Here is a 13,627-nt window from a genome sequence, read left to right as displayed (position 1 = left end):
TACCAGTTGGGGCGCCCCAATTGGAAATGGAGGACTGTTTTTCTGGGTATCACAACCCTAGTGCCCATTACACAGGAGAGACTTGGTAAACATTTGTTAATTAAATGGAGACTGAAGATTCCAGAAACTTGGCATTCTTGGGCCAACTGGTACTGGCCCCCCTGCCATCAAACATGTACAGCACTTTGAGTGTCTCGGTTCTGAGATGAGCCCACGGGGGACGGACTCCTGCGGGATTAGGAATGTGGGACTAGTCTTTCAGAGCTGAAGCCGGAAGGCGGCGAGGACCTTGGGGGCAGCAGGAATGGGGGTCACTTTGTGAGTGAAGTATACACACCCTGTTCACTGGGACACCTAGACTGGCTTCTATCTGAGACCCGCATCTAGCTGGTAAAGCAGTAGTAGTTCATTCATTCTTACAAAGAACAGTTGTGGTTCCTGGCATCCATCAGCGAGGCACGCTGTCCGCAGTTTAATAAATGCCTAAGCATGGATTTTTCCTACGTATGCATGCATGCTGGGTGAGGCGCAGCATGCATACATCAGAACCCAATACCACATTCTACTCATAAATGACAGATTTTCAACAGTCTGACCTTAACCTTCCATTATTAAGAGAATTTTTGTGTTGGAAATATACCTATTCATGATATGCAACTCATTTTATCTTGTTTCCATATGGAGGGGACCGGCAATGGGGGAAACAATGACGAATCTGTCTCCGTGGAAAATTCTAGCAAGCCTCCCTCGCCTCCTGTTCCCGGGGCCCCAACCGCAACCACATGGCCCCAGGGGAGGAGCAGCCCTGGGATGCCCAGGTGGGACCGTGGAATGCTCTGCCCACATGTGGGCTGTGTCTGAGTAGCCCGGGGGCCACCGTCACCCAGGCAGCATGAGGGCACAGCCTTCCTTCCCCTCCAGGCCCCTCCCCGAGCTGAGCGCGGGGTAGGATCCCGGGAGGCCTCTTGGAGGAGGGCATTTCCCCACGAACGTTCTCGCACAAGCTCCCTTTGTTCCCTGCCCTCCGCCCCACGCAGGGCTGCAGCAGCTGCCCAGATGGTCCCTATCAGAGTGGAAGCCATGCCAGCAAACTCTGGCACGAATGCACAGCGTAATGGCCCTCCAGAAATACCTTCCCCCCTCTGATTTCTGCAAATATTTTTAAATGTTAATGGGTTCCACTCACCCACAACCTAGGGGGAGGTCACAGAACAGGGCTCTGTGTGTCCTGCAAGCGAGCAGCCCAAGGCCGGCTTGGCGCCTGGGTTCTGTGCCACCCCCGGGCCCTGGCTGCCTTCTCCCACCTCGGGCTGCTGGGGTCGGTCTGCCAGCACATAGCTTCCTAGTGACAGGGGTTAGATGGGCAGGAAAGTGGCTCCGAGCTACAGAAGGGAGAGGGGCCCGGCGTGCTTGAGGTTTCTGAGAGCGAGAGCTCCTCTGAGCCTCACCAGAATAAGGGTTTGAAATGTTTATTTGTCCCTCTTACTCATCCTCTTCTTTTTTCTATTTAAGAGAGTGTTTTTCCGGCACAAGCTTTGTGTGCTCCAGTGCTTTGGCTTCGTGTGCCTGCGAAGCACTTTAATGATAGAAAATGGTACAGAGGCCTTGATGCAAATCTTAATAAAATGGAAATCTGAGTATTGTATATGGAGATGGGGAAGTGATATGTATTCGGGGGGTGAAGAAGAGCGGGTGGCAGCTGTTTATCACAAGAGAGGCTTGTCTTACTTGCACTGTGACAGCTGCAGCTTCCAAAGATACCTGAGAGCTGCCACCGAAGATGTTGTTTGTGATTCCGTCCGGGAAGTCTCACCAGTGACTCGGACGCTCTGCCCCCAGGCCCTTGCTCTCCACGGCTGAGCTCCCCTGTTGCTCAGGAAGTCACACCCCGTGAGGCAGGTAGCCCACAGGCCTAGCCCCTGCCCACCTGGAGAGTGGGGAACCTGCACTCAGGTCTTCACGCTCCTACACATGAGCTTCAGACACTCATACCTGGACCCAAAGACTTAGGGGTGACGAAGACATCATCAGAACTCCAGTTTCAGGTCGGATTTAATTCTGCCACTTTCCGGTGAGGAGGAGAGGGGTTGGGACAGCCCAGAGGGAGAAGCCAAACCATGTCCCCACATCAGCCTGGGCGCGGAGAAGGGCCGCCCACCTTACAGTCCCGTTCACGGACCTCCCAGTCCACTGCCCTCATTAGATGTGTTTTACCCTTCCAGGATTGTCGAGCAAATGGCGTGGCTGTTCATTGCAGGAATTTCCCAGAACCCAACAGCTCGTCCCTGCAAAGCCCTGACAGGCAGGTGTGCCGCCCACTCTGAGTCCTTCCCTCAAAGGCCTGCCTCACTCGTTCTACCAGCCCTGGACTGCCTCCCTGGTCCCAGTCCAGTCCCCACACTGAGAGAGCAGGTTTGCACAAAACTCCCAGTCCTCAGGCAGTCCTGGCCTTACCCCCTCCCTGGCCCTGGGAAAGCCGGGTGGCATGTCCTTGGCCCGGGTGGCGTGTCCCTGGCTCACTCACTCACAGGCCACATGGAATTCGTACACTCTTCTAATGATAACCTGAGAGGGAACTGACATTTTTATTTTTTGAATTTCATGCTTAAAACTGGGGGAAGTAAGGCACTTTGTTCAACTGCCTGTATTCTCTCAAAATGATTCTTCTGTTATTGAAAAAGCTCTGAGATAATCGAAACACTGAACTTATGAAGAATTTCTAGACCTAATTCTAAAATGAAATTTAGATAATGTTAAGAAGCAAAACTACTTGGTAAGCTAAAAACATAAGCGGAGACCGTGTTTTCACTCTAAATTTGAGTGATGGCAAATTAATTGATTTGGTGAGAACAAAAATGCCTCTAAATGTTCATGTCAGTGTCAAATCATGTGGCCTCTTCCGATGTGGGAAACTCCGACGTGGGAAAAGTCAGTGCACAGAACCTGTTGCTGGCAGTCCCTGCAAAAGTGACCTGTCCTGGGTCCACACAGATAGGGCTCCAGCATAGGAACCACCCGGCTCTCAGGCAACTGAGAAATGGATAAATACATTTTGAGACCAATAAAAAAGTGCAACTTTTTTGCACCTAAATGTGTGGCCACCCTGGAATCTGTTGAGGGGACTCCTTACCAATCTGTGACCCTCAAGTTAGGAACCTCTGATGTGCACCTTCAATTATAAATAGGAACAGGCAGCCAAGTATTAAATATATGAGAGGGTCCACCAGATGCACCACATTCCACAAAAGAACTAACTCCTGGGGCAGGAAAATTATAGGAAATTGGAAACAATCGTAAAATGACTACAATTAGCAATCACGAATAGTTTCAAAAGGAAATGGTGTCACGTACAAAAAAAAAAAGAAACAACCAAAACAGGATGAGGAAAAGCAGAGTTTTCTTTTGGGAAATTATCAAGACAACTGAAATACAGGCTAAATTGCAGAATGAAAGAGACTTAAGATTAAAATGGTGACCTGGAAGGGGACACCAAGAGACTCTGTCAGAATCCAGAGAAAAGAACATAAAGACTAAAAAGGTGACAGAAAACTTGAGGCATGTGGACTGTATCTAAAAGTTCTATCATCTAACAGGAGTTAGAGAAAATACAAAATGGAAGGAAAAAAATCAAATAAATACTAAAAACAATAAAGAACTACAAAATTTCCCCCAAATTCTCTTCGTATTGAAAGAACCCACCGATAACCGGGCAAGAATAACACTAGACACATTCTACCGAACACATGAGCACCAACAGTAAGTAGCGAGTTTTAATAAACTATGAAAAAGAGCAAAACCAAACAGAAAGGACAATCCCAACAGAAGATGCTAGAGGGTACTGGGACAATACTACAAATGACTAGGGACAATCAGAATTTACATACAAAGCTAAACTATCATTTAAAAACCAGGGCAAATAATAATATGCAAATTCTAAGAGTTGAACACTTATAACTTTTCTGAAAAAATACAAAATAATGTGCTCTAACAAACTAAAAACTGAATTCAAGAGGGCAATTCAAGAAACAATTATAAGCCAAGGTAAAGCTTGCACTGAAGTTCAAAGTAACTCTTAAGTTAATTCAATTGCTAAGAAATTTTTCCCAAGTAATCAGGAATCAGAAACGCAATGATAGGAGAAGATGTGAATTCATCCACATCAATAGAAAGGATTCCAAAAGTGCAGAAGTGCAAGGTGATGGTGCGTATAAAGACGGAGTGTGCTGGGGCGCTTGTGGGCTCTGGGAGAGGAAATTCACAAACCTAATGAATTCTTGATGTTGAGAGGAAAGTTATTTATATAAAATAAAAACATTTATTTTTAAATTATCGTAACACAGACACTGGATATTATTGCCTCCAATTCTTCCTACCCTTACTTTCCCTTAACTTGGACTTCCTTGAAAAGGAAAATATCTATCTATCTATCTACACACACACACACACACACACACACACATAGATAAATGCCTTTGCATGTGTGTATACATATTTTCACAACATATTCACATATATACATGTGTGTGTATCAAATTTAAGGTGACATACATAAAACTGGCCTAGAAATATAAAGGGTACAAATGTAGTTTCTTGATAGGTAATTTCAGTTAAGGCAAGGGTATGGTTCAGTCACATTATCATTTAACCTCCATTTTATTAATGTAATCCAAAGATTATCTGGCTCAGAAGTGACCTAACCTTAAAATGGTTTGCAAACTGTCTACTTTCCTGCATATCAATGACAGCTCCACTCTGTCTCTGATCCACATAAATTGAAAGAATCTTACACAAATCCAATTACCTATAGAAGAACTTGAAAACATTCAGAGCGAGTGGCTAACTAAGGTAGGAGCAGGTTTCTTTGAAACAAAACCAAACCCATAGGAGACGCATGGTCAGGGCAATGATTAGGAGCACAGTCTGGGCTGAGGCCTGGGTCAGTCGCCAGCGATGGGGGGTGGGGAGGCCTGGACAGACTACTTCATCTCTGTTCTTCAGTTTCCTCATCTGCAAAATGGGGTGGACGTGGGGGTAATAGGGAGGTTGTGAGATACTCCTAGAAGAGAGATGACCACAATAAATGTTAGCTGCAATTATTTTAATAAAATATTTTCCTAGAAGACATCCTTCTCAGAGCCATATTAGCATTCGGTCATACAAACGATTCCTTTAAGATCCAGCTCACAGTCATGTTCAGCGCAGAACAAAGACCAAAGATATGAATAACAAGTAACAAATAAAAAGTGACCCCTTCAACTTGTTCTATTTCCATTCAGTTTTATCAAACCACTTACCTAATACCTACTAAAGTTTATAACCAGGAATTTGCTCAAAATGCTCCACCTGTTAAGGTTGACCAAATCCCGTCAAAACTTTCCCAGGTAGCCTGTGTCCAAAGTAATCACACGAGTCCATCTTACGCAGTTAAACACCTTCCCGCCGAGCAGGCATTGATAACAGGAGGCTTCCCCGTGGCTGACTCGTTCAGCGGGCAGGAACGAATCCCTCCTTGTGCTCTGCTGGAGCAGGCTGGCACCAACTGGTAGAAGGTGGTCTGTGCCCATCTCCTTAATCCCACATTTCGTGTCTGCACTGTGGGAGTCAGCCAAGCAAGGTGGCTGTGGGCCTTCTCTGTCTGGAGAGCCTCTTGAGAAGCATTTGCCGGCACTTTGCTCCTTCTAGTCCAAAGGAACCACCTTTGTGAAATGCCAGAGCTCAGAGTGCCACATCATCTTTTACAATACAGTCTATTTCAAGAGCAGGTATCAGAAGATACCCTGATATGCACATATAAAAGAAATAATGATGTAAAAAAAACAAGCAGAACAAGTGTGTTTCTATGTGGAATATTCATATTTGTGAATCTAGCTTTCTACTCTGGTGTAACAATCTGAGCATAGATCTTTTCAGATGTCATAGTAACTTACTGTGGGATGTGGTCCAGTGAGTCCACATACTAAATTAACCTTGGAATACTGATACACGACATAAGGACTCTTAGAAATTCAGTTTGTTTTATTCAAAGAACTTAAATTCAGAATGTTTTATTTTATTCTGGGAATTTTACAAAGGCGTTTTGCCAAAAGCATTAAATATTTGACTGTACTTGTTAAGATTTGCAGGAACTGCTTCAAATTTATTATAAAAAGCAACAGCCACACATTTCCCCTTTCATTAAGATTGTGAAAAAAAGAACTTTAAGAGTTTTTCCATAAAAACGCTCTAAAATATTCCATTAAAATTAAAAGGCAACGGCCATTTCACATGTGGTCAGATTTAACTATGCAAAGTTATTTTAGGGATATCAGCCCCCAAAGACCAAGCTACCTGAGAGTCCAGCTGTGTTCAAAGATCTGCAGAACCCAGACTCCCGTGTTGGGCAGGGCTATGTACAAAGGACTGTCAGACCTGAGAAAGGAGGGATTATTCTGGGTTACATATGTGTACTCTACCCCCTAAAAATCCTCACTTGATTATAGGTTTCTCACCCTGCAATGGTCAAGCAGAAATCCACAATAGAGCAAAGAGCTTGCAACAGAAATCCAAGTGTGATACTGACAGCTTGGGTCCTCATGTGAGCAACGGTGAATCAAGAATCCTAGTAACAGTCTTCCAAGGGTGTGAGACATAATGGCATCGCTGTTGAAATCTTATGCTCTTGTGGTTATAAAAAGTATCTTTAGAATGCTGCAATAATACACATACTTGTCGTTAAATATTACACCCCTTCTGGCATAGTTCTCCTTGCCCAGTTTTGTTTTATAGCAATATGTATGCATTTTAAATTTGGTTCAAACATTAGCTGCCACAGAGATATGTAGTTTCCTGCACAAGTAACTCATTAATGCATTTCTTAGGGTGGTCCATTATATGTATGTTTAATTAGTCTTAGAATCAGGTGGTTAAATATTTGTTTAAATGTCCCAAATATCAAGAAGTAAGGGTCCCCTATATTTTTTCAGGAATTAATTATTGGCGTTGGTACTTAAACCTTTAACAATCTTTCACCAGCATCCTGGTTAGGGTCTCCCACAGTCCCAGCAAACTTTGACATTACTTTTACCTTCGTATCAGACGCTGATGTCTTTGGAATTTCACTTTGTGGTAAAAAAGACAGTTACTGGGTGAATAATTACAATATTTTTTTAAATGGACACAAACAATACATTAAATTAAAAGGCCCAAACTCTTGCCAAGGAGTGTTTACATCTTCCCTGCAGACCAGAGTCAGAAATGGTATCTGGGGTGGGAGTGTTTTCGTCCCGTTTGCTGTTGTCTTAGAGTTAAGTGGACAGTACAGGGCTGGGAGGGCTACGTACTTGCGGTAGATTCTCACCCTGAGGAGTCGCTCGGCTTCTGGCTTCTCGTATTACCAGATTTCCTTTCAGATCCATCAAAAAATGAAAAAACAAAAATAACGAACATTTTAAGATCTTATTTATACAAATAAATATTTTTATTTACAAATGCTGAAGAAAATAGAGCAATGGTAACTTTCCGGTTAGGCCACTGCCTTTCCCTGAAATGTCCCTGTTAGGAATGTCTTGGCCTTTGGTCTGGAACCATTTCTTGCTCCTAAGTATGAACATGGTGTTACTGAAAGTAAGGATTTCTTCAGCTTCACCTGCACACCCACTCCCTGGGTCCATCTGGGGCAAGGAAGGGCAGTTTCCAGCCCCCTCGCCTGGGCACTGACTGTGGGCTCACCTCCGAGTGCTGGCAAGCGGGCATCCATTCTGAGGGCCGGGGGGTTCGGGGTGGCTGTTCTCTTTCTCCCGCTCCGTCCCACCAACCGCATGCCTTGTAAGGCTGCTGCACCTGGGCACCACCTTCCTTCCAGAGCACCTTGTTTCCAAACTTGTGAAAGACTTGGACCAGGTTTAGAGAAGAGTTACTATGGTGAGTAAGTGACCGAGGGGACCAATTTATACGGCATTCAGGAATGTTTGGCTAAGGGGTAATTACCCTGAAAACAGTGTGGTGGCTCTGACATTGAGTCTGAATCCCAAGCCACACTTGGCAAAAAGGCCTCCTTCCAAGCGTCTGACTTCAGAAGCCCACGGAAGAGGGGTTGGAGCCTCCGTCGTGTGGGCCCTGGGACCCCACAGTGCTTGGGGACACTCAGCCAAGCTCAGCGGCCTCTTCAGGCACTGAGTCGCTCCAGGAGCATGAAGGACGCTTAGAGGAACGTCTTCTGGGAACCACAACCCACAGGCCGGGCTGCACCGGGCCAGTCCCTCCTGCCCAGCCAGCGCCCACCCGCAGGCCGTGGCCCACCTCTGCTCCGGGAGGGGTGCTGTTCAAGGAGCTGCCGGCTGAATCCAAGTGTGCAGATCCACCCGAAATATGCCAGTGGGGATGCTGGTTCCTTTAAGAATGCCCGCTCCCACCAGGCCACGGAGGGAACCCCAGAACGCCAGGGGATGTCACTGTGTGTCACACGCATTTGGAAGAAAGGAGCAAAGCATGGTGTGAACGGAGCCAGACCTTGAGTCCGTGTGGCCCGCGCGCTAACGGTGACACCGCTCAGAGCAGGTTGTGTGCATTGTGTCTCACCAAGGGGCAGTGCACGCACCATTCCCCAAATTCGAGCTGAGCGTGGAACGCTTTATTCCTTAAATAGAGGTCTTTGCACGCACGGCCGCCCCACATGCCCTTCACCATGCCGCGTGAGTCGGCCTCGGGGGGACCTCAGGCAGTGGATCCCACCCAGTCCCCTTCCCAGCACGCAGACGCTCCAGCCCCTCGTTACCCACCCGGGCCTTTGCATCACCTACAAATGAAACGGAATTTGTTAACCAGAAGCCGACTGACCTGAAGCCACTAAAGCTCAAGCTTAAGGGACTTTCACTTGCTCCAGGCTGTCAAGTCCCTTTAATTGCATGTGTATTTATAATGTTGTGTTCTTTTTTCCTTCAGGAGGCCCCTCAAAACTGTATACGGCCTTCCTGTCCCGCAGAAGCAGCTGATAACACAGAGTGTGAAAATGGCGCAATGGGTGTCCACCGAATTTGTAAGACTGAGAGCGCAGAGCTCCACTCACTTGGGGTCACTCTGGGGCCGCCTGGGGGGCCAGGTGCTCGTCCTCCCGAGCAGCTGACATGCAGGTCCAACCAAGAAGCGAACCTAGACTCACCTTTTCTGTCCTGCCAGCCTGACACTCGCTTCGGCCGTCCCGGTGCTTAGAATTCCTCTTGAGACATTTATCGCCTCTCTGATCTTTTTAAATAAGCACTTTACTCCATAGTCAGCCTTACCTCCACTCTCCCTACTTTTCCATATTTTGAGACTGTGAATAGCCACTCTGAAATCATCACATTGTAAGTGTTGCTGCGGCGGGAATTCCTTCTGACGACCTTCTCACATTCTGCGTCATTTTCCTCCGAGAGGAGGGACTGACGTCTCTAAAGGCGAATCTGCAGCGCTGCGATTTGGCATTCCACTTCAATTCTTTAAAAGCCTCATTTATATTGATCTTGTCTTTTGGAATTTCCTATAGTCTGTCTCAGATAAAATAATTTCCAGGCTAATCTTCATCTTGTCTGCTCTCTTCTTGGACATATGCTATCAAAATCAAATCTTATTATTTAACCCAAAACAAAAGCCCTTTTTATTACAGAATGTTAAATCAATAAGATAAACAGACTGACTTTAGGAATTCATTTTCACACATGATGGATAAGCCAGGGCTTAAAGCTTTGACTATTGATACACAAAGCTTTGCAGATTTCTTCCAGATTATACATAATTTGGCAAGGTATTCTCACAGCCACACACACACACACACACACACACACACACACACACACACACACACACAACCTCTTTGTGTCTTAGATCCAATCAATGCTTTACTCTTGTTTTTCAGGGAAACTTACAGCTAGAATCACAAAATCAGGACTGAGCAGAAAGGCCAAACATTGTGCCTTCCTGTCCTTGCCTCCAGCTGCCTGAGTTGGTGACTGTGAAAACAGGCTAAGCCCCGAATTGCAGCTGTGTGCTGCCCAGTCAGCCCCAGTCATTTCCAAGCAAAAGGGGAATTGACAGACACCCCCTTTAGGAGCCTAGTGTTTGTAAATATCCAATGAAATGACTTCATTCAGTCAATTATTTCTGGAGAAAGCTGGCAAAAATCACACAGTAATTAAATTAAAGACCGATGGAAACTGTTAAGGGGGCGATTCTGCTTAGCAGTTCTGGTTAATGCTTTTAACACATTTTCATTTTTAAAAAATGCTTGAAATACTGGTGCAGTCAAAAGGACTTGCCTCTTCGTTGAGACACATATTTAACATAGTCCAGTGAAGACAGCTTATGGAAAAGGAGAAAGTCAAGTTTTCTGGATTTCTTAGAGTCAGCATGAGTTCTTACTTCACGTATGTTGAATTCTGAAGTCAAAACACAATCACATTCCGTTAGGGGAGAAGTCACCCCAAAGTCAGAGCATCCGGTAGTCAAGACTCAGTTGCCTGCACCAGGTACCGCCTTCGCCAGGAGTGTCTGTCTGCAGCGTGTTTCCGCCCCGTGCAGCCTCCCTGCGGCTGCTCCAGCTCACACCGGCCCGGCCACCCGTTCGTTCACACCACACTGAGCCGCCCTCTCGGGCACTGTTCCCATAACTGGGGAGGTCCTGTAACAGATGTTCCCCTGCATTCCACTCCCCGCCGAGGGTTCTGCTTGGAGACAGCCAACGATTCCAATGCAAAGTAACAAAGAGGATTCTAAATGCCCATGGAAAGGGCTTGGGTGCTTCCCAAAGGGAAAGGCAAGCCCTTGGTACCTGCAGCACTATTTTTATGACACTCTTGCAAAACAAATTGCCAGCACTTTTCCTAGTACCTGATGCCATGGACACAGAGGTTAAAAAAGGGGAAATTTTAAAGTCATATGTAACAGTCTAAAGAATGGAGTCAGAGAAGTTGGCAAAACCCAACACCAATTTAGGGAAACCAAGCCAGAAAAATCCACAGTAGAGTGACATTGAGAGAGTGAGTGACTAAAAAGAGCTTCTGCTGTGCTTCACAGTCTTTCTCATTTCCCTTTTGTCAGATGCATGACATCTCACCTACTAAAGACCCCTCTGGATGAAGAAGCACACTCTTTGAAAAGGCAAGGTACGTGGTAGGATGGGGTTAAGACTGTCAGCCACCCACATGCTTCTCACATGAGCTATGTGAGAATCACTGGAACGTCTGGCCACAGCTTTCTGTAAACTGAGGAATACTGGAAAATCAAACATTAAGGTCACAGATTCCACAGCCATTCTGCCTGAACTTGAATCCTGGCTCGACTACTAACAAGCTGCGAAAGTTCGGGCAGCCAACAGTCCCTTGGTACTCGGTTTCCTCATCTGCCAAACGAGAAAAATAGTTGAAGCTACTCACTCCACAGGTGGTTAAAAGGCTTTCATTAGTTAATATATTAAGGCACTTAAAACAGTGCTGGGCTGACTTCCGACCAAAATGGAGTAACAGGCACTGAATTTATGCTTCCCCTTAAACAACCCAAAATAGAATATATGAAATAATGATTGCTCATTATCAAGACACAGATACCAGGCAATCAAGGACAGCGGTCCCTGACACATGGGAAAACCATGAGACGAGGGCCCCAATTCACTGCCCTGAGAGCTCCCAGGCCCGGTAGGGAAGCCGAGTGGGGGGGATCCAGGCGAGGCCTGCAGGACCCCCTGAGCCAAGGAGAACGAGGCGGTTAGGATCTGTGAGGCAAAGTACCGGAAAGGGAAAGGCGGCGCAGAACAGAGCCACATGGATGCCACCACCTCCCATCGAGGACTCAGCTGGGTGGTGAGCAGCACATGCCACTGAGGACACTGGGCGAGGCGGGAAGAGGCCTCCCCAAAGCTCGGACAGGGTTCGCTGCACCTGCACAGGGCCGGGCCCATGGCTCCTGCCACTCCTGCCACCTGTCAGACCGGAAATCCTCCCCATCCGCAGAGCACCTGGGCGTGTATTTGGAAGACTCTTGCCTCAGTGGCAGGAAATAATTAGTCTTGACTGAACGTTGTCTGGTCACATCTAAAAAATTTTTAAAATAGTTTTCAAAAACATAAAACCATTTCAAAGTAACTTAACTGCATCTCAGAACAAAGCTCAAAAATATGTACAGGACAACAAAAATAGCTAGCACCCAATAAGGTAAAATTCACATCTTGAATCAAATAAACGATTACCAGGCATGCAGAAAAAGCAGAAAAATATAAGTCATAGTGGGGAAAAATTCAATCAATTCAAACTGACCCAGAACTTACACAGATATTTAAATCATCAAATATTAATATTTATCATTATTATATTCCATACATTCAAAAAGTTAAAGAGAGACATTAAAGATATTAAAAAGATTGAAATTGAACACTGTAGATGAAAAATACACTGAGAGGGATTACAGAAGATTAGACACTGGAGAAAGAAAATATGAGTGAACTTGAAAACATTTCAATAGAAATGAAGCAAAAAGAGGGAAAAAGAGAAGTTAAAATATGAAAAGAGCATCAATAAACTATAAAAAGTAGCTAACAAATGTGTAATGAAACTCCAGAAGAAGAGACTGGGGCAAATAGAAAATATGTTTGAAGAAATAATGGCCAGAAAATTTTCAAATTTGATGAAAATTATAGAATCACATATCCAAGAATCTCAACCTCAAACACAAGAAATATGAAGAAAACAACACCACGGAACATCAGATTCAGATTGCTCAAAAACTGATAGAGAATCTTAAAGGCAGACCGAGGAAAGAAAGATATGTTATATATGACGACACAAAGATGAGAAGATAGATTTCTCATCAGAACCTGCAAGCCAGAAGACATGGAGCAGCATCTGTGACGGACTGAAAGGAAAGAGACTCCAATGAGAATTTTATACTCGGTGCAATGTCTCTCAGAAACAGAGGTAAAATAAATGCTTTTTCATATATATAAAAACTGAACGAATTCATTAGCATCAGACCTATAATGTAAGAAACATTAAAAGAAGCTCTTCACATAGAAGCCACAGGGCATAAATCTGCAAAGAAGTAAAAAGCTAACCTTTTCAAAGAATATTGCTTCTCTCTCACTTGCCGACTTTACATTTCCCTGTATGGCCCTGGAAGATGGCTGGTTAGCCAGAGACGGGTAAGATTCCTCAAGGGAGGAACCTAAGACAGGCACAGTCGCAGGGGGGCCATCAGGTGAGAAATTGGGGATCAACAGAGGTGAGGCTTAGAACCTCACCCCCCCTGTTCTGAGAGAAATCTTCTGCATACGTGGATGTTTTGTTGCCCTTGTCTAGCTTGGATTAATACTTAGTCTATAGGCACAAACCTGATCACCTACATTTGCCCTCTTACAGCACTAAATTATGTTTTCTACCTTTATCTTGCATCTACCTACCACTTCAGCATTTTATTTAAAAAAGTAAGGGAGAAATGTGGCATTCACATATAAATCAAGTATAAAAATCAGATGAATAATCATATCTGACTTGATTGTTTATAGTTCATGATGCGTGATCAAAACCGAAAGTTCCTGTGATATGACTGCCCTTGCACTGTTCACCATGTAAGAACTTGTTCATTATATGCTTCAGAAGATTGGAGACTGTTGAGAATTAGGCTTGGG

At 45.1% G+C, this 13,627-nt stretch overlaps 1 long non-coding RNA gene across 1 annotated transcript in view; it reads left to right on the top strand.

Moving 5' to 3' along the window:
- Nucleotides 1-9,189, top strand: part of LOC130681696 (uncharacterized) — a 120,336-nt gene extending 111,147 nt beyond the window's left edge. The window contains exon 3 of the long non-coding RNA XR_008994945.1: nucleotides 8,920-9,189. This is a non-coding gene — a long non-coding RNA (uncharacterized LOC130681696). The remainder of the gene's footprint in view (nucleotides 1-8,919) is intronic.
- Nucleotides 9,190-13,627: the final 4,438 nt, after the last annotated feature.

The sequence above is a fragment of the Manis pentadactyla genome, chromosome 19 (assembly GCF_030020395.1).
Source record: "Manis pentadactyla isolate mManPen7 chromosome 19, mManPen7.hap1, whole genome shotgun sequence".
Taxonomy (NCBI): Eukaryota; Metazoa; Chordata; class Mammalia; order Pholidota; family Manidae; genus Manis; species Manis pentadactyla.
Note: the sequence above shows the minus strand (reverse complement) of the source record. Positions and strands in the feature narration are given on the sequence as shown.